This window comes from Henckelia pumila, chromosome 4 (assembly GCF_033568475.1).
Source record: "Henckelia pumila isolate YLH828 chromosome 4, ASM3356847v2, whole genome shotgun sequence".
NCBI classification, from domain to species: Eukaryota; Viridiplantae; Streptophyta; class Magnoliopsida; order Lamiales; family Gesneriaceae; genus Henckelia; species Henckelia pumila.
Genome location: NC_133123.1, coordinates 116,823,180 through 116,849,460, shown reverse-complemented (window position 1 = coordinate 116,849,460; position 26,281 = coordinate 116,823,180). Strand labels below are relative to the sequence as shown.

At 34.0% G+C, this 26,281-nt stretch overlaps 1 non-coding gene across 1 annotated transcript; it reads left to right on the top strand.

Annotated features, from left to right (window-relative positions):
- Window positions 1-20,838: 20,838 nt before the first annotated feature.
- On the top strand, window positions 20,839-20,949 carry LOC140870156 (small nucleolar RNA R71). The gene has a single exon (XR_012147132.1). It is a non-coding gene; the product is annotated as a small nucleolar RNA R71 (small nucleolar RNA).
- The last annotated feature ends 5,332 nt before the right edge of the window (window positions 20,950-26,281 follow it).

The following is a 26,281-nucleotide window of genomic DNA, read 5'->3' as shown; positions in this document are numbered from 1 at the left end:
CAATTATTAATTAGAATATTGATTTGAGTAAACTTCCCTTCCCCCAAAGAGCAAAGCAACTGCAATTGGATAATCAATTTGAAAAATTCTTAGAGATTTTCAAAAAGCTTCATATTAATATTCCCTTTGCAGACGCTTTGTCGGAGGAATGTTCTGCTATTTTAAAAAATAAACTCCCTCCGAAACTTAAGGATCCCGATAGCTTTTCAATTCCATGCACTATTGGAAAATCATATTTTAATAAGGCTTTATGTGATCTAGGTGCAAGTATTAATCTTATGTCTTATTCATATTTCTAAAATCTAGGAATTGGTGAAGTTAAGCCAACTACTATCTCCCTGCAATTAGCTGATAGATCTATAAAATATCCAAGGGGGATTGTAGAGGATGTGTTAGTTAAGGTTGATAAGTTTATATTTCCAGTGGATTTTGTTGTGCTTGATATGAAAGAGGATCGTGAGATACCTCTTATTTTGGGTAGACCGTTCTTAGCCACTGGAAAAGCTTTGATTGATGTGCATAAGGGAGAATTGATATTGCGTATAAATGATGAGAAAGTGATATTTAATGTTTTTCAGGGCATTCGATATCCTGCAGACAATTCTGATTGTTTCATAATTGATATCACTAATGATTTGGTTGAGTGTTCTCTGCAGGAACAGTTGTCTATGGATCCATTAGAAATATGTTTGACAGGTACAACTGATGAAGAGCATGTTAGTGAGGAGGTTCATGAAGTAGCACGGCACTTGAATTGGAGTCTACCCTTCGAAAGACTCATCAATACCAAGATGGGGGAGCTTAACCATACTCCAAAACCACTGAAACCATCCACCGAGGAGCCTCCCACTCTTGAACTTAAACCACTCCCTCCTCATTTAAAATATTTGTATTTATTACAGAATGATAAACTACCAGTAATTTGTTCCTCTTCATTGACAGGTTGTGAGGAGCAAAAGTTGTTGCGGGTGATTCGAGAGCACATAAGAGCCATAGGATGGAGCTTGGCTGATATAAAGGGGATTAGTCCAACCATGTGCATGCACAAAATATTGATGGAAGCAGAGTACAAGATATCTACTCAACCACAGAGGCGACTCAACCCGGCGATGCAAGAGATAGTGAAAAAGGAGGTAATCAAGCTCCTTGATGCAGGTATTATCTATCCTATATCTGATAATGAATGGGCGAGTCTTATCAAGTAGTTCCTAAAAAGGGAGGGATGAATGTAATTGAAAATGCAAATAATGAATTGATCCCTACTAGAACTGTTACGGGGTGGCGGGTTTGTATTGATTATAGGAAACTGAATGATGCCACCCGTAAGGATCACATCCCCCTTCCTTCCCTTTATTGATCAGATGGTTGAGAGACTTGCTGGGCATGCATTTTATTGTTTTTTGGATGGTTATTCTGGATATATGAAAATTCCTATAGCACTTGAGGACCAACATAAAACCACTTTTACATGTCCTTATGGTACTTTTGCATATAAACGGATGCCGTTTGGTTTGTGTAATGCCCCTGCCACTTTTCAGCGATTTATGATGACTATTTTGCATGATATGGGGTTGAAAAGTTTGTAGAAGTGTTTATGGATGATTTCTCTGTGGTTGGATCATCGTTTGATGCATGTTTATTAAATCTAAAAAAAGTGTTGCAGAGATGTGAGGAGAGCAATCTTGTGTTGAATTGGGAAAAATGTCACTTCATGGTGAAAGAGTTTTAGGACATAAAGTGTCTGAGGTTGGTGTGGAGGTGGATAGAGCAAAACTTGAAGTAATTGAAAAACTTCCACCTCCCACGAATTTAAAAGGAATTCGAAGTTTTCTTGGGCATGCGGGTTTCTATAGGAGATTTATTAAGGATTTTTCTTCTATTGCTAAACCCCTTACTAATCTGTTAATCAAAGAGGTGCCTTTTAATTTTTCTGCTGAGTGCTTGCAGGCCTTTTAGATTTTGAAGCAGAAATTAACAACGGCACCAGTGATAGTAGCGTCTGATTGGAATATGCCGTTTGAGTTGATGTGTGACTCTAGTGACACTGCATTGGGAGCCGTGCTTGGATAAAAGAGGGACAAAGTACTTCATGTGATTTACTACGCTAGTATCACCCTGTCAGCCGCCCAACTGAATTATGCAACCACTGAAAAAGAACTTCTCGCAGTCGTGTTTGCCTTGGATAAATTCAGGTCTTATTTGGTGGGAAGCAAAGTCATAGTTCACACGGATCACTCGACATTGAAGTATTTGATGAGCAAGAAGGATGCTAAACCCAGGTTAATTCGTTGGGTTTTATTGTTGCAAGAGTTTGATTTGAAAATTGTTGACAGAAAGGGCGCGGAGAATCAAGTTGCAGACCACCTTTCACGCTTGGAAAATCAAGGAGCTGAAACGCAAATAATTCATGATGATTTTCCAGATGAGCAATTGTTTGAGATAACGAAACTACCATGGTATGCTGACATAGTAAATTACCTCTCAAGTAAGTTTCTTCCCTCACATTTAACTTATCAACAGAAAAAGAAATTTTTCTCTGAGTTGAAATATTTTTTGTGGGAAGACCCTTTTCTGTTTAAGATATATGCAGATGGTATAATTCGTAGGTGTATTCCAGCGGTGGAGGTAAGCCCCATACTCTCACACTGTCACACAGGTCCGACTGGAGGTCACTTCGGCGCGGGTCATACCGCTGCTAAAGTACTTCCGTCGGGATTTTATTGGCCTTCATTATTTATGAGGATGCCTTTAAATAATATTCTAGGATGCTTGTCAGAAAGTTGGTAAAATTTCTAGGAGGCATGAAATGCCTTTAAATAATATTCTTGTGTGCGAGGTTTTCAATGTATGGGGTATAGATTTCATGGGACCGTTTCCTGTGTCTGAAGGAAACAAATATATTTTTGTTGCGGTCGATTATGTGTCTAAATGGGTTGAAGCACTGGCATGTAGGACGAATAACTCTAGGGTGGTTGTGAAATTTTTGAAAAAATTCATATTTTCTAGATATGGTACCCCTAGAGCCATAATTAGTGATGGAGGAACCCACTTTTGTAACCAGCAATTTGATAAGCTTTTGACAAAGTATGGGGTCACTCACAAGGTGGCAACACCTTATCACCCCCAGACTAGTGGGCAAGTTGAGATTTCTAATAGGGAGTTGAAAAGAATTTTGGAAAAAACTGTGAATTAAAACAGGAAAGAGTGGTCGAATAAATTAGATGATGCGTTATGGGCCTATCGAACTGCTTTTAAAACACCTATAGGAACTTTTCCCTTTAGGTTGTTATATGGCAAAGCATGTCATCTTCCTGTTGAACTTGAGCATAAAGCACTATGGGCTACTAAATTTTTGAATTTTGATGTGCATGCCACAGTTGAAGAACGTTTGCTACAGTTGAACGAACTTGAAGAACTTAGATTGGATGCTTATGAAAATGCCAGAATTTACAAAGAGAAGACCAAGAAATGGCATGATCAGCGCATTGTCTCACGTGAGTTCGAGGTAGGCCAAACTATTATTATATAACTCACGTTTGAAGCTCATGCCAGGAAAGCTACGTTCGAGATGGTCAGGACCATTCACTATCAAGCAAGTGATGCCGTTTGGTACGGTAAAAATTTATAGTCCTACCAAAGGAACATTTAAAGTTAACGGGCAAAGGATAAAAGTTTATTGAGGTGGTGTCGTAGATCAAACACAGACCACCGTAGACTTGACAGACCCGACAATTTAAAAAGGGAGGTACAGTCGGGCTATAGACTATAAATTTAGCGCTGTCTTGGAGGCAACCCAGTATTCTTGTCCCTTATCTTTTTGGTTTTGGTCATTTTTATTGCATTTAAGTTGATTTGTGAAGTTTTTGTGTTCTTTTCGAAAATTTTTGAAAAACAAAAATAAATTTTTTTTTCTCTCACTCGAGCGAGAGCCTCTCTGTTCAAGGACGTTTTTGCTTATTTTTGGCTCGCTCAAGCGAGAGCCCTATCTTGCTCAAGCGAGAAACGTTCTGCCCCGACATTATTTTGGGCTCGCTCGAGCGAGACTCCTATCTCGCTCGAGCGAGCGGGACTCTTACAGATTAAATCGGGACACACTTTTTTCTTCTCTCCCTCACTTCTTCTCTCAATTTCTTAGAATCCTAAAACCCCAAATCACTCCTAATTTGATCTCACAAATTTGCAGGTTTCTTCACCGCCTATCCACGCTGGAAGTTCGTTCGCCACCTCTCCACCAATTCCCCCATCTCTAACCAGGCCGCCGCCCGTTCTCTATTGCTCTCCACCGCCTGTCCTCCGTTCTCCTCCGTGCCGGATGTCTCATTTGCCGCCGCCCCTCATCTACTCAGTCCGTTGTTTTTTCTACGTTCTACTCCGCCTCGGAGATTTGTTCGCCTCCTCCCCTCCGCTATTCTCCGCCGAAAACGTCCGTTCTCCGCCCCTCTACCAAGTCTGCATCATCTCGCCGGAATTTTATCCTTCTTTTCTAAATTCGATGGGTCCTAAAAGAGCATGATTGGATGGCGCCTCTACATCCCAGCAAGCTCCGGCGTCTTCATCTTTCTCGGGCATCGCCGGAAAATTTGTTAATGCCGCTGCAAAAGAAAGGTACGACCGAGCTAAATTGAATCGCACCCCTATTCCTGAGCGAGTTGTCGAATTAACTCATAGGGATAGTGGTGTTGCGATTGATATAATGAATAGGAATTGGGAATTTTTTTGCCAACAACCAAAGGCGGCGGTTGTGCCTTTAGTTAGAGAGTTTTATGCTAATGCTGCTGAAAGAGAGGATGGTAAAGCCTATGTTAGAGGGAAAATAGTTTCTTTCGATGAACATGCCTTGAATGCTTTACTTCAAACTCCTGCTATTGATGATAGTTTCTATCAGAGTTTGAAGGTCGACCCCGACTTTAATGAAATTCTGGAGCAATTGTGCTATGAAGGGGCGGCTTGGCATGACCCAGTTGCATTTTTACATTTTCCTGAGATATTTTTGTTGTTGGATGTGGCCACTTGGTTCGCATTTCCTGCCAAATGTTTGATGCCTATATCTCATACGAGCAGTGTGAACATGGCGTCTGCCATTCTATTGTATGCCTTGAGTTTGGAGTGCCCGATCATTGTCGGTCGGCTTATTCATAGTGAAATTCGTCGCTCCATCTATACGTCATCTTCCTTGGGCCTTTTCTTTCCCAGCATCATTTCCGAGTTATGCCTTCAGGCTGGGGTCCAGGTTCGAGCCGACGAGGAATGACAGCAGCCGCGACAGCCTGTTGATGCTGCACTTGTTGCGAAGAAGAAAGCGAAAAGGAAGAAGGACTTTCCTCGGGCAGGACAAGCGAGCCCTAGTTCTGTTCCTGCACCTTCACCACGACATCCCCGTCGTAGACCATTTCCTGAGGCCATTCATGAGCTCACTGCTTTTGCTCATGTTCAGAATGATTTTATGGCAGCTGCGACCGCAAATTTTCAGTGGATGGATGCTCTTCTCTATGGCATTACTACACATTTGAGGCTCGACACCTCGTTTATTCCAGATGCTGTGCACCATTCCAGCACCCGCCTGCACCACAGGATGCTTCTGTTCCACAGCCTTCTCTAGAACATGAGGAGGATCCCGACGCTTTTTATGTTTTATGCATTGTGTTTTAAGTTTTGTCCTTTGCATTTGTTTGTGTGTTTGTCTGCATTTCTGAAGCATTGAGGGCAATGCTTTAGATAAGTATGGGGGGGGGGGGGGGGGTTTAGTTATAGTGTTTCGTGTTCATTTTGTTTGCATTCATCTTGTTTGTTAGTTGCGTCGAGTTCATATTCATAGCATGTCATTGTGTGTTGTTTTGTTGAGTCAAGAAAGAATTGGATATCATGGCCAATGATGAGAGCTTTGTTTTGAAACTGTAATCCATGATCGTTTGCCTTCTGACCAATTTGAACTGGTGAAACCAATTAGATGAATGATCTCTGATATACTCTGTGACTTGTGCTAGAATCTGAGTTTGAAAAATGCAAACATAGAGATGATTGAGGCGTTGTTGGGATTTTTGGGCCTAATTTTCTTTGAATTAATTATCTCTAGTTGCCCTTTTGAGCCTACACTTATATGAGTACATGAGGTACATTTTCACTATTTGTTTATGATCATCGTTCACTGTGGATGATTGTTTGTTTCTGCACTGATTGAATTTGTATGAGTTGATGGTGAATTGAAATATGTCTAGAACTAGTTCAAACACTCTTCGAGGCGCAATACGGGCAAAACTGTGATTAGGGATGATTTAGGCAATTTTTCTGTGAATCGTTTGAGCCTTTCAAGCTACCCATTGATACATTCGATCCCTAGTTCCTTATTTGAGCTTTAATGAAATCGAATGGCATGCGTGAAAACATGTGTTAAACCCCCATTCGTCATCTTTTCACGGACCTACATTCACTACCAGTTACTAGCTTAAACACTAATTCCCACCTTAGAAGGAGTAAATTGAATATGTGAATTGTCTATCCTCCTAATTATGAATTTGAAGAGTGGAATGGTGTGGAAGAAAAAAAAATAAAGAAAAAAGTAGTGGTAAAAAAGAAAAAGAAAATCGATAGCATGGGTTGAAAAGGGAAATCTGAAGAACGAAGTGAATCAATGGTTTGATGAAGTGATTTTGAATGAAACAAAAAGGAGGTGAATAATAATGGTGTATTCGTAATTTACTCCTTGCTTTGAACTGTTATCCTTCACTTGTAGCCATAAGCCCAGCCTAACATTACAATCTTATTAAGTCCTCATGACCGAGTCACAATTACCCAATATACTAGTGGAGAAGAGTTGTGAGAATTTAGCATATGGACTGTTGATAGACACTGTTGATGAGTATGAATGTTAATCAATACATGCACGCACTATTATTTTTTGTATTAAACTGATTGCGAGTGTGTTCATATCATCTGTTTGATCCCCTTGTTACCTTAAAAGTCCTCATGATGTATGAATGTGTGGATTGGATTTGGATGAAGGTACTTTGAAACATGAGTTGAAGAGATTATAAGTTTATGCGGTGAACTAATTTATTTATAAACTTTTATGTGTTGGTAGGCTTGATGTGATTGGATTGGATTTGAATTGTCTTTGAAAAAAAAATTTATTGCTGAGGCCATTGCTCTATAGTATTTCTTGATTCTTGTTTTTGTGTTTGTTTAGTCTTGCTCGAGGGCGAGCAAAGTTTAAGTATGGGGGAGTTGTTAACTGTGTTTCATATGCATATTTTTGGTGTTAGTTTTGCATGCATTCATATGTTTTTGTTGTTGTTTTATTGAGTTTTAGCATGTTTAATTCATTTATTCACATAATACTCTTCCGATTCTGTTTTGTAGGGAAACTTGGCAAGATTTTTGATTTTTGGACAGAGCATCGCTCGCTCGAGCGAAGGGGTATTCTCGCTCGAGCGAGCTTGAGATCGTAAGTTTTTTCCAGAGGAGTGCTCGCTCGAGCGAGAGGCAATGCCCGCTCAAGCGAGCTAGATGGGACACAAAAGATTTCGAGATAGAAGGTCGCTCGCTCGAGCGAGATGTTTAATTTCACCTTCCGGGCAGAAGACTGCTCGCTTGAGCGAGACCCGCGTGCAGAGTTTTTTAAAAATGAAATTATTGCTCGGGAAGGATATTGTCTTTTGAAAACCCTTGGACATATAAATACCAATTTCATCATCAGAATAAGGGTTACACAACATATTGGAAGGCAAGAGGCGGCTATCATCACCATCTCAATTCTTCTTCTTCTTTTCATTTTATTTTGGATTGATGTTTAGAATTAAAAACTTTTGTTCTTAAATTATGTCGAACTTTGAGTAGTTTTTCTCTTTCGATCAAGGCCACGTGATTGGGTCAGAAAATTTATGTATAAAACTCGTTTGTTTATTTGAGATTTTCAGACTTGATTCGAATTTATTGTTTATTGAATTTATATTTGTCTTGTGAATTTTCTGGCCAGTTATTTGCTTGCATGCTAATTGATTCTAATTCGACAGAGGAGGTTTCGATTTTGATCACTTCAATAATAAACATAGTGTAAAACTGACTAGAAATAGAATTCGGTTTCATTATGCGGTTTAGGTGTTTACTGAATTTTCACAGTTATTAATTCATTCGAATTTGATTAGAATTACGAAAGATTGGTTCATTAATATTCGAATAGGTTTGATTGTTCTAGAAATAGTCCTTCGAACAAATTAGGAAAATTCCTGTGAATGAAAATTAAGTCTGATGTTTTAGATTGACTGCTTGTTACATGAATTTTTTGGTACCTACGTGTGTCTTTGATCGAGCTTTTTCCAAATTTTATTTAAATCCAAAATTTTCCAGCTGAGTTTTAATTAATTTAATTTCAACTGCAATTTTTATTCATAGTTTAAAATTTGAAATTGCTCTTTTTGATTAGTCTAGATTAAGCAGAATTAAATATATTTTGGTATTCAGATTTTTACAGTCCCCGTGGGTTCGACATCTGGACCTTAGTCCATTATATTATAATTTGACCTGGTGCGCTTGCCAGTTGAATTTTAATCACACCGATTTAGCAGGTCAGCATTATTTAAGGTTCTACTAGCATAGTAGATCACATAAGGTTTACCTTCTTTTCTTTGTCCTAACACAGCTCCTACAGCATAATCACTTGCATCACACATTAATTCAAATGGTAAAGACCAATCAGGAGGTTGTAAAATAGGTGATGTAGTTAAAAGATTAATTATCTTTTTAAAAGATATTTCACATTGTTGGGTCCATTCAAATTGTGCATCTTTTGTTAAAAGATTTGAAATTGGTTTCGATATTATGCTTAAAAATTTTATAAATCTTCTATAAAATCCCGTATGACCCAAAAATGATCGAATTTCTTTGATCGTGTTTGGTGATGGTAAATTAGCAATAACATCAACCTTAGCTTTATCAACTTCAATTCCTTTTTCAGATATGACATGCCCTAACACAATTCCGGATTTAACCATGTAGTGACATTTTTCCCAATTTAAAACAAGATTTTTTCTTCACATCTTTTTAAAACTTCTTCCAAATTTTTAAGACAGTTTTCAAATGAATTTCCAAAAACAGTTATATCATCCATAAAAACTTCCACAAAATTTTCAATCATGTCACTAAAAATACTTAGCATGCATCTTTGAAAAGTATCCGGGACATTACATAAACCAAATGGCATTCTTTTAAAAGCAAAAGTTCCAAAACGACAAGTGAAAGTAGTTTTTTCTTGATCTTGTAATGATATTGATATTTGATAATACCCCGAATACCCATCAAGAAAACAATAATAAGAATTACCTGCCACTTTCTCTAAAATTTGATTTAAAAATTTTAACGAAAATGGATCTTTTCTAGTTTCATCGTTTAATTTTCTATAATCAATGCACATACGCCAACTAGATGGAATCTTAGCTTGTAATAATTCCCCCTTTTTATTTTTTATAACAGTGACGCCTGATTTTTTTGGTACTAATTGTGTTGGACTTACCCATTTACTATCCAAAATTGGATAAATAATTCCTGCATCTAATAGTTTTAACACTCATTTTTAACAACTTCTTTCATGTGTGGATTTAATCTTGTTTGAGGTTGTTGATATGTTTTAGCATTTTCTTTCAAGTGAATTCTATGCGTACATATTAAAGGATTTATACCTTTTATATCTTGCAAAGTCCATCCAATTGCATTTTTGTGTTTTTTAAGTAATGTTATTAAATCTCTTCTTGTTTTGGTAAGAGGGCAGAAGATATTACAATAGGATATGTTTGATTTTCACCAAGAAAAGCATATTTTAGTTCTATTGGTAAAGATTTTAATTCAAGTTTTGGATGATCATCTTCTTTTACTTCTTCAAGTTCATTAATTTCTTCAAATATGTGGGGACCTCGGGTTGCTAATCTCGTTTTAGGGCAGCTAATGATTAATTAATCAATTAATCAAATAATTAAAGAATAATAAATCAAGAGCAGAAATTTTTTTTTTTTTTTTAAAATTTCAGGGCCTCGCTCGATCGGGCAAAGTCAGCCGATCGAGCGAGCAAAAATACCAAATTCTCGGGTCTGCACAAACATTGGCCTCGCTCGATCAGGCAAAAGCTACCGATCGAGCGAGCAATAAAATTGAATTCTCTGCCCATGAAAAACAGGCCTCGCTCGATCGGTAACTTTCACCCGATCGAGCGAGCCATCTTTTGCTCGAATTCTGCTGCTGATTTATTGCTGTCAAAACTTGGAACCATCTCAAATAACCTCAATACAAATTGATCAAAAGCATGCTAAAATATCTAGGAACATGCATATAGTCATTTACAACAACTTGAGCATCTAATCATGCGATTCTTACATCAAACAGATAACGTAAAAGGCATTAAATCATAAGCTACACTAAAGTCATAAGTGAGCTTCAAGTCTCAAGTATTCTACTAGGTTTGATGTACTCTAATACATATTTGTTAAGCTATAAACCCGAGTCCTCACGTGCTAAGTCTCGCTCCCAAGCTGTCAATGTCATCTCAGACCAGCTCCTGCCCCATCTGTTGTGATGCACACATACAAAACAAAACAACAGTCGGATAAACTCCGGTGAGAAATCATCTCAGTATAAGCAACATATCAAAAGCGTTAAATAAATCATATCGACTCTATTTAATCAACTCAACAATAGAGTAAATAACGCTTCTTTCGATCGATCGAGAATTGATTCATTTCACTTCGTTTCCATCAAGATTCATAACTGATCTTGATATGGATATCCATCTATCGTAATCCTTCAGAATTCGAAAATAAGGTCGCCCTCCGACCTTGGCATAGAATCAATTCAATATCATCATCATATCATAATCGTATCGACTTAAATCAAAGATCCACTACCTGGGATGGATCGGCAACATCAAAATCAAATCAAAACAATAAATACATATGTGATTTTGGCGGGATAACTCAAGAATAGTCGTTCTTGAGTTTCAAAGTCCCTGACTCGTGATGTCGTCATTATACCTTTCATTCTCGAGTTTGTCATGTTCCCCATCGGGATAGGAAGTACCACAACTCCTATATAAGTCTGATCATTCAATCATAATCAATCTTCAATCACATTCACTTCAATCTTGATCACTTCTTCTTTGGTTTCAAGTTGAGGTTCTTGAGTCAATAGTCTCCTATTAAACTCTGAAACATATCATCAAAACATGCATATCAAACCTCATTCTATTCAATCATTTCAGAATTGAATCAAAATCATCAATATAGATTCAATCAACATCATTTCAAACTTCAACTTCTATTTATTTGGTACAACTCGGAGTCTTGCATCGTTCGTCTTTTAAACATGACTGAAACTGAGAAATAAAAATGCTATATCATTGTTAACATTTCACTAACATCTCAATTGAATCTTTGGTTATCAAAACTGATCCTAAAACATCAACCGGTGTTGTAGCGATTGAAAATCGGGAACCAACTCGGTATCGAATTCATTATGAACTTCTTATCAACTTCTAATCACTTCATATCATTCATACGTCACATATCAGCAGCTATAATCACATGTTAACAAGTCAAAAACATGCTGAAACCATGACAAGTTCGTTTCTTAATTCATTTCCAATCCGATTGCGATATCGAACGGCATACGAACTCAAAAACACAACATAGTTTCATAATCTGATCTCTGCCATATTTCGTTCTTCAAAACATGCCAAAATAACAAAATACTTACATCAAATCGAAGGCTTCGTCGCAAGGATTCCAGAACTCTTTTCGGAATCGAAATCGGACGATCGGATCAAAAGTTACGGGGTTTTGAACAAATCGAAATCAAAAGAAATGAGAAGTGTCGACTTTCTCTGTTCTCCTTCCCTTCCTTTATTTTCTACTTGCACGTAAGTGTGCTGAGTAATCCATTTTTAATTTAGATAATTTCAAACAATATTGCAATTTAGTCCCTCAAGTTTTCATTAATTGCAATTCAGTCCTCGGCCTTATTTTTAATTCAATTTCAATCCAAAATAATTTAAGAATATTATAAATAAAATCAAAACTCTAAATATTCTCAAATTAACATACTTGGATTAAAATTAAATAAATTCTGATTAATTAAATAATCTTGTCCTTTTGCACTTTAGCCCTTCAAACTTCGATATTTGCAAATCAGTCCCTGATCGAGTTTCATCTTCAAAATTAATCTTCTTTAATTCCCGAAACATGTAATTTAATCTTAAATCCAATAAATATTCAAATTGAATATTTATTCTTTTAATTTAAGAATTCTCGAAATTTAATTCTCAAAATCCGTAAATTCTCAAATTAAATATTTTCGGCTCAGAAATTAAATCTATCATGTCCATAACTTCTCAAATCAATATTAGCCCATAATATGGAATTTAATTCTTAAATCCCATAATTGATAATTTAATATTTTCGGGCCTTACAATTCCTCCCCTCTAAGAAATGATTTCGTCCTCGAAATCGTAGTCAATCCAAATATCAAGTCTGATAGACTGAATGATTATCTGAAGTTATTCTTACTTCAATCATTCAATTCTAATCTTCGTATCATATCTCTTCATCTCTTTCTTTGTACTTTAATTCACTGAAAAGAATTCTCTTTGAGCTGTTTCTTCCTTCAATCAAGGATTTGTCGACTAATCGACTTAACTCAGAATCTTTTCAATATCTATCTCATCGGATTAACGCACGTAGGAAGAAAAATCGATTGATATTTTTTTCACATAGATACGTGAAACAAATCAGATCCATCATATCAAACTGAAAAGATTAAATCTTTGAATCGAATCATCAATTCCATCTAATATCTCAGTCAGTGAAATTCAACTTCAGTAACGACTTGTTTCTTTCTCGATATCATTCTATGCTCCGCATAGAAGATATATCAAGTCTACACTGTTATTCTATTCATCGCTTCAAAATTAGTATTCACATTCATATTCTGAATCTGTATCTCAACTTCGTTCTTTCTCAATTCTGAATTGAATGATGTTCAGGAATAACTTTTACGCTTAACTAGTCAGTTTCAGCTTCAAAAGTTATATCTATCATTCAATTACTAATTCTAATTCTTCTTCTCTATTTTCATTTCATGCAGATTCATCTTCAACATCTTTGTGTCTTTCAAATCAAATCTGATCTAATATCAACAAATCATGTCTGATCTGATGTCATATACTTCAGTAGTATCATTTCAACACAAAGAAATTGGATTTCTTTTCATCATACCATCATAACATTATCTCAAAATCGACTCATAGCAGTTACAAGAATTATAATAATCAAGTGGCAACATATCAAGACAAGTAATACCGAATCAGGTATTAAAGTTCTGAGAATAGTCTCAATATCTGGAAAATCAACTCAGATAATCCATCAATCGACAAATGGTATAATGAAATCACATATAACCAACTCTCAGAACATCAATCAATCAATCGATGCCACATATGTCGAATAAATCTAAAGTTTTAATCCTGACAATAGATTTTAATCATTCCTGTAATTTCATCATATCTCTATCTTCTTCATAGATCTGAATAGATAGCTGTTATTCACAGCTCATACAGTGTATTCAAAGCTGTTGATAATCGGTATCATGTCTGATAAAATTCATTCTCGAAATTCAATTTATCTACTCTGATTATTCTTCCAATTCAAGGATATCATGTTTTACCTCAAAAATTACTCAAAGTCTTCTGATCATCTGTATTACAATTTAATAGTAAACCCAATGTTTCAATCTGAAACACTATTTCGTGGCTTACTGTTCATCTTGCAACGAATCTAATCACACTTCAGTGATTTGATCATAAGACAAATCATCGTATACAGTAATTTTAATCAATCTGTTCATAACTACCACCTGTTTACATCATCTATACTGTTTCATCATGGTAGTTTCGCAAAATATTCTTTCAAATCATAATCTCATAACAATTCTGGAGTTTCTAACTATCACTAAATTAATCTAGTCAATGATTTTCAACCTCTTCAGAAACTCTCTATACGTTTAACTTCGAAAACGTACTAATTCTGTTACATCTATTTGCTTTATCTTCTGATAAGACAATTATTGAAAGAATCTTAAATTCATTGTCGTGCATTATCTTCAAAATCTGATATTTCTTTTCGGACATATCAGGCACAATCAAATAATCAATCATAATAGAATTCATTCATTCTGATCTGAGGCTTCACTTCATATCTCAATCTGGCATTCTGTATTGAATTCTCATCACTTCAGTTTACTTTCTGTGTTTCTTTCATCTTCTAAATAGTTCTGGATTGCTTTCAATCAAAAATCATTCTAATTGGTCATATATTCATCTGAATATTCAAACCAGAATACACAAAATCTGAAATCAATTGATCGAATGCCTGTTTCATTCTTCATTTCTATTCCTCAATTGAATTCTAATAACTTGATCTCATCTCAATGTGCTTTAATCCTTCCAAATCAATTCTCACTTAATTTGGATTACAACAATTCTGACTGTTTTAGTATCTATCTCGATACTTCAAGCACATAAATTCAAAAGATCAATCAATCACGCATTCATCTCTTCTCTTCGTTCTATTTCCCAAATCTCAATTGGAAATTCTATCAGTTACAAGTCAAAAATAGTATAATATACTGAATGTATACATCAAACAATCAGTGACTCTTGAAATTCATAATCAGGGAAACTCACTTAAGTCAAGATCATCCACAGAACAATAATATGAATGACAATATGCTAAGTGAAAACAACTCACTAGCATCTCAACTTAAGACAAGTAAATCAAATCAGACTCTATAAAAGAATAAGAGTCAATCAAAATCGATTGAGGTCGGTACCAAAACCTCAAAATCAATATCAAGAATTTAAAAAATCATGATTTTATGATGTAATAACTTCAGTAAAATCAATAAAAGACTCATTTGTAACTGATTTTCATATCATTATCTACTCGATAAACCTCAAAAGCATTAGTCAATTCACAAACTCCTCAATTCTCTGATAAATTCCAGTTCACAACTTAAACTACAGTCAAGAATCTTACTGAAATATATCTGCAATCTCTACTCATTGGCATATCTACGCATCGGCATATCTTTCCATTCTGGTTTAGATCATGAACATATCTAGTGCATTGAATATACTTATTTCAGAATATTTCTGTAATCAAACATCATATAGCAAACCGAAATCACAAAATCTTAATTCGAGATTCTATATCATCATATTCAATTGCACATTATATTCTTACTGATCTAATTTAATTGCTTCTTATCATCAATTCTTCTACTCATCTGTATTCAATTATTGCATCATCATCTATCATGCAATATAAACAGATATTTCAATACGAACACAATCATCTTCAGTTTCAGTTCATAGAAGCAATAGTTCCATTCTTCAGTTCAATTCACACAGTCTCTTTTCTGATACAGAGGTGATCATATAATAAGCTTTCAGCTATCATGAATCTATTGCACCAATAATAGACAGGTCAAAACAAAATAAATCTGTTACCTGAAATTTCATTCTCAGGTGCAATTTTATTCTGATTCTCTGTATACTTCTGGAATAGAAATTGTAGCTAAATATGTGTTTCTCTCACACACCGTAGCATCTTTACAATTTCAGTCATTTTGCTTCATCATTCAGCTTTAGTTTTATTAAACAAGACTATGTCTTTCATAACATGTTTCAGTCGTCAACATTTATTCAGACATAATCTTTGAATTCAAGCCCTAATTAAAAAACTCAATCTTGAACTTCATTATTATCATCCACAATTCAAAAAATCATAGTAGGCTTGCAAAGTCTAATAAAACATTCTTCAATATTCAAAATATTCAACTTCGAGATGGTATATTTTTATTTCTCATCATTTCTATCTGTTGTGAAAAAGAACTATAAACAAAATCATGTTCTAAGCACTTACCAACAAATCAATATACCTCCGTTCTTTCATCATTTTCTCCGTCAAAATCTATCAGCTGGTTGCTAGGTCTTGAAGTTGGTAGACAGTCGATCTGATACGATAGTCATCTGTATCTGTCAGGTATTTGAACAACTGATCAAGTACTTCAGGCCAACTTCTACCTGCAATATATCTATTCATTCGCTGATATTCTGTTCTGTTCAATCAGAGATATTTCATTCAACTGAGCAATAATACAGTTCTGTTCAATCTGACCATACCATTCTGTTCAGTCTGGCCATACAACTCTATCAGTCTGGGGTGCTTACGTCACCCAAAGAACAATGTTCTCTTCGATTCTGGGTGCTTACATCACCCGGGAAAATTCTTATAATACCATCAATCAGAATTCAAAAATTTACAAATCAGTAAATTAATCAATTCAATTTCAAAAGTAGATCAAGAGCACATGCAATTTATTAAATCATCGAATCAAATACTGCATAATCATGCAATACTATAAATGCATGTAACTCACTCTACCCCGCTCAGCTTATATCTCAGTCCAGAACCTACGCTCTGATACCACCTGTTGTGGGGACCTCGGGATGCTAATATCGTTTTAGGGCAGCTAATGATTAATTAAACAATTAATCAAACAATTAAAGAATAATAAATCAAGAGCAGAAACTTTTTTTATTTTTTTTTAAAATTTCAGGGCCTCGCTCGATCGGGCAAAGTCAGCCGATCGAGCGAGCAAAAATACCAAATTCTCGGGTCTGCACAAACATTGGCCTCGCTCGATCAGGCAAAAGCTACCGATCGAGCGAGCAATAAAATCGAATTCTCTGCCCATGAAAAACAGGCCTCACTCGATCGGTAACTTTCACCCGATCGAGCGAGCCAACTTTTGCTCGAATTCTGCTGCTGATTTATTGCTGTCAAAACTTGGAACCATCTCAAATAACCTCAATAAAAATTGATCAAAAGCATGCTACAATATCTAGGAACATGCATATAATCATTTACAACAACTTGAGCATCTAATCATGCGATTCTTACATCAAACAGATAACGTAAAAGGCATTAAATCATAAGCTACACTAAAGTCATAAGTGAGCTTCAAGTCTCAAGTATTCTACTAGGTTTGATGTACTCTAATACATATTTGTTTAGCTATAAACCCGAGTCCTCACGTGCTAAGTCTCGCTCCCAAGCTGTCAATGTCATCTCAGACCAGCTCCTGCCCCATCTGTTGTGATGCACACATAAAAAACAAAACAATAGCCGGATAAACTCCGGTGAGAAATCATCTCAGTATAAGCAACATATCAAAAGCGTTAAATAAATCATATCGACTCTATTTAATCGACTCAACAATAGAGTAAATAACGCTTCTTTCGATCGATCGAGAATTGATTCATTTCACTTCGTTGCCATCAAGATTCATAACTGATCTTGACATGGATATCCATCTATCGTAATCATTCAGGATTCGAAAATAAGGTCGCCCTCCGACCTTGGCATAGAATCAATTCAATATCATCATCATATAATAATCGTATCGACTCAAATCAAAGATCCACTACCTGGGATGGATTGACAACATCAAAATCAAATCAAAACAATAAATACGTATGTGATTTTGGCGGGATAACTCAAGAATAGTCGTTCTTGAGTTTCAAAGTCCCTGACTCGTGATGTGGTCATTATACCTTTCATTCTCGAGTTTGTCATGTTCCCCATCGGGATAGGAAGTACCACAACTCCTATATAAGTCTGATCATTCAATCATAATCAATCTTCAATCACATTCACTTCAATATTGATCACTTCTTCTTTGGTTTCAAGTTGAGGTTCTTGAGTCAATAGTCTCCTATTAAACTCTGAAACATTTCATCAAAACATGCATATCAAACCTCATTCTATTCAATCAATTCAGAATTGAATCAAAATCATCAATATAGATTCAATCAACATCATTTCAAACTTCAACTTCTTCTTATTCGGTACAACTCGGAGTCTTGCATCGTTCGTCTTTCAAACATGACTGAAACTGAGAAATAAAAATGCTATATCATTGCTAACATTTCACTAACATCACACTTCAATCTTTGGTTATCAAAACTGATCCTAAAACATCAACCGGTGTTGTAGCGATTGAAAATCGGGAACCGACTCGGTATCGAATTCATTATGAACTTCTTATCAACTTCTAATCACTTCATATCATTCATACGTCACATATCAGCAGCTATAATCACATGTTAACAAGTCAAAAACATTCTGAAACCATGACAAGTTCGTTTCTTAATTCATTTCCAATCCGATTGCGATATCGAACGACATACGAACTCAAAAACACAACATAGTTTCATAATCTGATCTCTGCCATATTTCATTCTTCAAAACATTCCGAAATAACAAAATAATTACATCAAATCTAAGGCTACGTCGCAAGGATTCCAGAACTCTTTTCGGAATCGAAATCGGACGATCGGATCAAAAGTTACGGGGTTTTGAACAAATCAAAATCAAAAGAAATGAGAAGTGTCGACTTTCTCTGTTCTCCTTCCCTTCCTTTCTTTTCTACTTGCACGTAAGTGTGCTGAGTAATCCATTTTCAATTTAGATAATTTCAAACAATATTGCAATTTAGTCCCTCAAGTTTTCATTAATTGCAATTCAGTCCTCGGCCTTCTTTTTAATTCAATTTCAATCCAAAATAATTTAAGAATATTAGAATTAAAATAAAAACTCTAAATATTCTCAAATTAACATACTCGGATTAAAATTAAATAAATTCGGATTAATTAAATAATCTTGGTCTTTTGCACTTTATCCCTTCAAACTTCGATATTTGCAAATCAGTCCCTGATCGAGTTTCATCTTCAAAATTAATCTTCTTTAATTCCCGAAACATGGAATTTAATCTTAAATCCTTTATTCTTTTAATTTAAGAATTCTCGGAATTTAATTCACAAAATCCGTAAATTCTCAAATTAAATATTTTCGGCTCGGAAATTAAATCTATCATGTCCATAACTTCTCAAATCAATATTAGCCCATAATATGGAATTTAATTCTTAAATCCCATAATTGATAATTTAATATTTTCGGGCCTTACAAAATAACTTTGATTTAAAAACATTTTTTGAATTAAAACTTTCCACTAAACAAACTTCAGATTGTTGATTTATGTTTTCTTGGTGTATATTTTCTTCCACGATTGTTTCTATTGCATTATCATCTTCATCTTCATTAAACTTGGTTGTTTACATAAATTGAACACATTAAGTTCTAAAGTCATATTTTCAAAAGACAATTTCATTATTCCATTTTGACAATTAATTAAAGCATTTGAAGTTGCGAGAAATGGACGTCCTAATATTACTGGAATTTCATTATGTACTTCTATTAGTTGTGTATCCAAGACAATAAAATCCACAGGATAAATGAATTTATCGACTTGAACTAACACATCTTCTACAATACCTCTAGGTATTTTGATTGACCTATCGACTAGTAAAAGAGTAACAGGTGTAGGTTTTAATTCTCCCAACTTAAATTTTTCATAAAATGAATAAGGAAGTAAATTCACTCTTGCTCCCAAATCTAACAAAGCTTTTTTAATTTTATTTTTTCCAATAATACATGAAATTGTTGGACAACCAGGATCTTTATATTTCAAGGTAGAATTATTTTTAATAATAGAACTTACATGTTCTATTAAGAATGTTTTCTTCTTTACATGCAATTGTCTTTTCACAGTACATAAATCTTTTAAAAATTTTGCATAAGAAGGTTCTTGTTTAATAGCATCTAATAATTGAATATTTATTTTTAATTGTTTAAAAACTTCATAAATATCAGAATCATTTTTTTTGTTTTTTGTTATTTACTAATTCATGTGGAAAAAGAACATGTTTATTTGACTCACATATTACTTCAGATAATTTATCATTAACATTTTTATTTTTAGGACCCAAAGCATCATCTTTCTCAAAAGTATCAGGATTTGAATCCTTACTCTTTGAGTTTAATTGTTCTTTGTTTTCATCACGATATGGATCATTAACTATTTTTCCACTTCTAAGAGTAATAACAGATTTTACTTGATCAAACTTATCTTGATTTTTATTTTTAGGAATAGGTTGTGGTTGAGATGAAAATTTTCTTTTTTCATGAATATTAAGTGCAGATGCAAATTTTGCAAGAGTTTCTTTCAAATCATTCATAGATTGAATGTTTTGAATATTTATAGACTCTTGCTTTTGAATGTATGCATGAATTTCATCTTCAAAATGTTTTCTTGGAGGTGGGATATAAGGATAATAACCTTGATGATTTTGATTATTTTGAACGTTGCTGTGAAGGTTGTGCATTAGTATCGTTCCTCCAACTAAAATTAGGATGGTTTCTCCAACCAGAATTATATGTTTGTGAAAAAGGATCTAATGTTGGTTTTTAAAAATTGTTAACATAATTGGCTTGTTCATGGAGACATTCTTTAAATGAAGGCAAAGTAGGACAATTTTTTTGTAAGATGATCATGTGTATCACATATATGACAAACAATTTCTTGAACACTTTTTAATTGATCACTCTTTTTTTTTTCTAATGACTCGATTTTTCTTGCTAAAATGCAAGTTTGGCTTGAATATCTACATCATCTTTAAGATGATAAATACCAACCTCATTTGTTGAATTATTGGTTTTACTTGGTGGTTTAATTGAGCCTATATTATCCCAATTTTGAGCATTTTCTGCTAATGACTCCAAAGATTCCATAGCTTCATTTGGGGTTTTATCTTCAAAAGTTCCATTACACTTGAATTCTATCATTTGCATATCTTTAGGTATTAAACTTTCATAAAAGTGAGAAACTATCCTCCATATTTCAAAACCATGATGTGGGCATGTATTAAGTAACTCTTTATATCTATCCCAACATTGATAAAATGTTTCCCTTTGTTTTTGAGAAAAAGTTGTAATTTGTCTTTTAAAAGAGTTTGTTCTATGGAAGGAAAAAACTTTTTTAGAAATTGTTGTTGCATTTCTTCCCATGATCTTATTGAACTTGATCTCAAATTTTGCAACCATGTTTTAGCTTTATATTTGAAAGAAAAAGGGAAAAAGTTTAATCGAACAATATCCATGCTACAATTTTGATCATTATAAGTGTTGCAAACCTCCTCAAATTCCCTTAAATGCAAATATGGATTTTCAGAATCTAAGCCATGAAAATTTGGTAAAAGTTGAATGATTTGAGGTTTAAAATTGAAATTAGATGCATCAGGAGGAAAAACTAAACAAGATGGTGTACTAGTTCTTATTGGATTCATATGGTGTCTAAATATTCTTGGTTGTTCATGTTCTTGATTATTATTATTATTATTATTATTATTATTATTATTATTATTATTATTATTATTATTATTATTATTATTATTATTATGGGAGTTGATATTTACACTCCATTTTTTTTTTGCACTCCATTTGAGAATAAATTTTCACTCCACTTCACACATGAAGTGGAGTGTAAATAACACAAAATGGAGTGTAAATATCAACTCCCTATTATAATAATCATAATCTTTATTATTAGAATTATCCTACATGTTTAAAATATTTTCAGATACTCGAACAAGTCTACGACTTTGTTTACGACTCCAAACAATCATACAATTAAAAACAATATACTATTTACATAAATAACATAAATAGAAAAAATTAAACTTAATTTATACCTCCCCGACAACGGCGCCAAAAACTTGCTACAACTTAAATTGTAATTCACTCAAGTGTAGGTTGTCTACAAATAATATACTCGTGAGTACGAGATCGATCCACGGAGAGGATGTTGTAAGTTTAATTTTAGCAATGATATATTATAGATGAAAACATTATTATAAAACTTCAAATACACAAATTATAAAATTTTCAAGGCTTCAAAGGTTTATTGTTGGTTTATTTAAGATTGCTTAACAAACATAAATAAAAGAAACTAATATAAGAATAAACATAAAAGAACAATTAAATATTTAAACAAATATATCATATAATATAGTTTCCACTATATAAATATCAGATTAACCGATATTTAATACATGGTTAGATCAAATCACAATATTTCATTTAGAACAACCGGCAGAGCCACGTTATTGTCTAAATAAAATATATGAACTTTTTTTTATGTTAGATGCGAGAAAAGTAAATGTTAGTTGCGGAAAAGTAAATGTTAGATGCGAAAAAGTAAATGTTAATTTCAAGAAAGTAAATTTTTGATCAAATCACAATATGTTATTTAGAATAACAAACAGAGCCACGCTATTGTCTAAATAATATATATGACTTTATTATAAATTGATACATATATTTATATTATATAATTATTGTAGTATTTATTGTATCATATTAGATAACAAATCAAGGTAACCACATTTAAGGTACCAAGTATTTGATGTAAATAAATAACAATAAATCATCTAAATTATACCTAAAAATAAAGATCAATTAGTAAAACAAAATAAAAATAGAAAAAGGAGGAATATATAAAATATAAACAATCTTACTTGACCAACAATGAAACTTTTTCACCTTGACATAAAAGGATTTAGCTTGCCATGAACATAAGACTCAAGAGTAAGGATAAAAGAAATTTCATACTTAAACTTGAAGAAATATGCACACTCAAACTCTTATTCTTACACACACAATATTTATTTTACAAGTGAGAAATTTCTCTACATTTTTGCACACTACAAAGCTTATACAACACATCTATTTATAGGTCAAATGAGAGCAAGAGTCTAAGACTCATTAAATGTTGAATAGTAAAGTTGGTGGATGCTTGTCTCTTTGAATGTCAATACCTTGACCCAACTTTAATTGGCATGTTTGATGTCCTAGACCACCAATTTCAGACCTCACACTCAAAATAAAACACTTAGAAAATTTTGTGTAAATGTGTTTGGACATATAATTCACCTCTTTTGGGTAAATGGTGAAATAGTTATGATATTTTTACTACAAGCTTGTCATAGTAAAAGTAAATCTGTCTCCTTTTTTATTTTTGATCATTTTGATCATCTTAATGAGATTTTTGGAATTTCTTGTCTTATAGAAGATGCCTCTTTTGTGATTCTACAGGATTTGAGATTACTCCAATATGACCTCTGTAGATTGAGTAATTTTATTTTTACCAAACCTGCATAAACTGTAAAATACAACATTTTTAGTAAAACATTTAAATATAAACACATAAAACTAAAATAATACAACTTCATAATTTTAATGAAACTTTAATTTTAAAACACAAATTTTAACATATAAATAATTAAAACTTTTAAGTTTCATCACCAGCTCATGGTTTAGTTTATTTAGTTTATGTTGTGATATTTTATGCAATGATTTATTTTCCACACATGTTTACCATTTCTAGTCATTTGCATGGATTTTAATCTGTTCGAGTATTTAAATTTTTGACATGCAATTGATTTTTTATTATGTATTAAATTTTGTGAAAATATATTTTAAGTATAGTTGCATATATGTATGATCGTATATGTTGCATAAAATAAAGAAATTTATTGAGGAAGGGTCGTTTCACAACATCTTCAAAGACTTGATGCTTGAGAAATGATTTTGGTCTGATGAAATACCCATCTGTCAAACAACTTCATCTTTTATTCTGCACTCTGGATGATCTATTGAGCGGCTAGGTCAATTAGTCTCTTTCGAAAATCCAACCCGAAGTACTGTGATATTCATCTGAGTCATGGGAGGAACAATACTTTCTACTAATGACAGATGCAGTGTTGAAAGTGGTGCTGTTTGAATTGCTGTGGGAGCTCGAGGAGGAGGTCTAAGAGATCTCTTCTTCTTTGGTGGAGGATCAGTCACGATTTCAGCCAGAGTCACTTTATCTAACAAGAACTCTTTTGATTCTGTAGATTCAACTATCAGGTGCCTCTTCAGTGATTTCTTATTTGGAACAGAGGGCTTTTTAGCTGTGGTAGGCTTGCAGAAGGATGATTTTGAGTCTTGAATGGTGAGTGGCTTTGATTCATCTGGAATAGTAAAGTCCTCAATCTCATCTGGATTGGGTGTACCATGTTTAAATACGATCAATTTCTTAGCTTGGTACACCTCAATTGGTCTCTCATTCAATGTCTTGTCAGGTAAGGACCTAGATGAACATTAACATTATTCATGATTTCCCCAATTTGAATTGCAAATCCCTAGGATTGGACTGTTGGGGTAGTGATCATAGCCGAAAATATATCAAACAGAACAGCTGACCAATTCACCATAATCCCAGAAGAAATAGCAATCATAACCTCAATTTTTTCATATGTAATTACATCGAAAGAACCTGCTTTGGCCAGAAGAGACTTGAACATAATATCACGCAACAGCCTGAACTCCATCTTGAGTTCCTTCGTCTTGCATGGTATTTTAACTGGTTTGTTTGTCAGAGAATACATTAGTTTCATCTGATCCTTCAATTCTGCAGAAATCTCTGAGAAATATCATCCCCTGTCTGGGCAGATCGAAGGAGAAAGCAAATAAGTCAGATGTAATCATCACGAACTCTCCACCAAGAGAAGTGGAGATAACTTGATCTTCGAGCTTGGTCTTCTGAAAGAACTTTGGAATGACCTGTTTGTAAATGACTTTCCGGCCTTCCAAGAATTTCCTCAACCCAGAATCTTCTATGGTGCGAAACATTTTCACCATTCCTTGATCATAGAGGTCATACACAATGTGGAAATCAATGAGAAGAACATTCTGGGTAATCGAAGGAATTTTTCCTGCAATTTAAAAGAGAAACAAACAGGAGTAAATTTGTTCTTTTGCGGAGAAAATCTTAGGGCTCAGTGTGTTAGTAAATGAAGAAGAAGGTGATTAAATTTTGTGGATTAAGCCCAAATACGTGGATAAATGACGTAATCAATTTTAAATTTCAAAAAAATACGGCGTAAAGTGGCTGTACTTATTACGTGGAAAAATAAATAATATTTTATTCTGCCTCGGGGATACAAAACGTCAAAAATTCGTCTATAAATAAAATTATTGAATCAATTTTCTGATTATCTTTTTCACACAAGAGAAAACAGATAAGCATGAATAACTCGGATCAAAGCATGGAAGAGCAACAGAACGAGATGCAAGAGTTTTTCCTAAAGGTGACGATTAGAACATGGTTCAAGATCGAGGAGATACGCAAGTACCATCAGGCAAGGGAGCTCTCATACAAGAGTGAAAAGTATAGGGACCTCCTAGGGTTCAAAAACGATGAGTCCGTCTTCTCCTCATAAGGTCTTCTCTTTCTGCTTCTTCGTAAAAAGGAGGAGATGCTCACTCATCTGCTTAATGCAGGCAAGTTTATGTTCAAGACATTGATCCACCACTCAGAGAGTGGCTGATTAAGTGGAAAAGGGATGTAAATTTGAGGAAGCGAATGTGTGATTCTCGAAGAATGTAAAAGTTTTATTTTTATGAAATAAAAAGTATTTTGCTTACCTTTTGTTTCTGAGTATGTGAAATCACAGATCAAATATGAGAGTATGCACAAAGTAGTGTATGCGTTAAGATAAGTAAGCATGAAGATTAAAAGACGTAAAACATATAAGTTTTTAACAAATAGACTTTAGACAAATGAATTTAAATATGCGTAATATAGATAAATTTAATTCATATGAGTTTAGGTATGCAGATAAGTTCAAATCTGATAAGTTCATGACAAATAAGTTGAAAATAAACAAGTTCCCCCTAAAAATAAGCATATTTAATCAATATCAATTAAGCCAAGAACATTTCTAAAGTAAGAGAACTTAGCATCGGGTAATAGCTTTGTAAAGATATCTGCAAGTTGCAGATCAGTTGAGATGTATTCCAAACGAACATCTTTCTTTTGAACATGATCCCGGATGAAATGATGACGAATGTCAATGTGCTTTGTTATAGAATGTAGTAAAGGGTTGTAAGTGATTGCAATTGCACTTGTGTTGTCACAGTAGATAGGTGCATCAGATAAATCAACACCATAATACCTGAGTTGTTGTTGAATCCAGAGCAATTGTGCACAGCAACTTCTTGTGGCTAAGTATTCTGATTCAGCTGTAGATATATCAATAGAAGTTTGTTTCTTATTGAACCAATATATTAGCCTATCTCCGAGATATTGACATGTTCCATTTGTGCTATTACGATCAATCCTGCATCCAACATAATTTGCATCTGAATATCCTATAAGATTGAAGCTTGAATCTTTTGGATACCACAGACCAACATTCTGAGAGCCTTTTAGATATTTCAGAATCTTTTTGGCAGCAACGAAG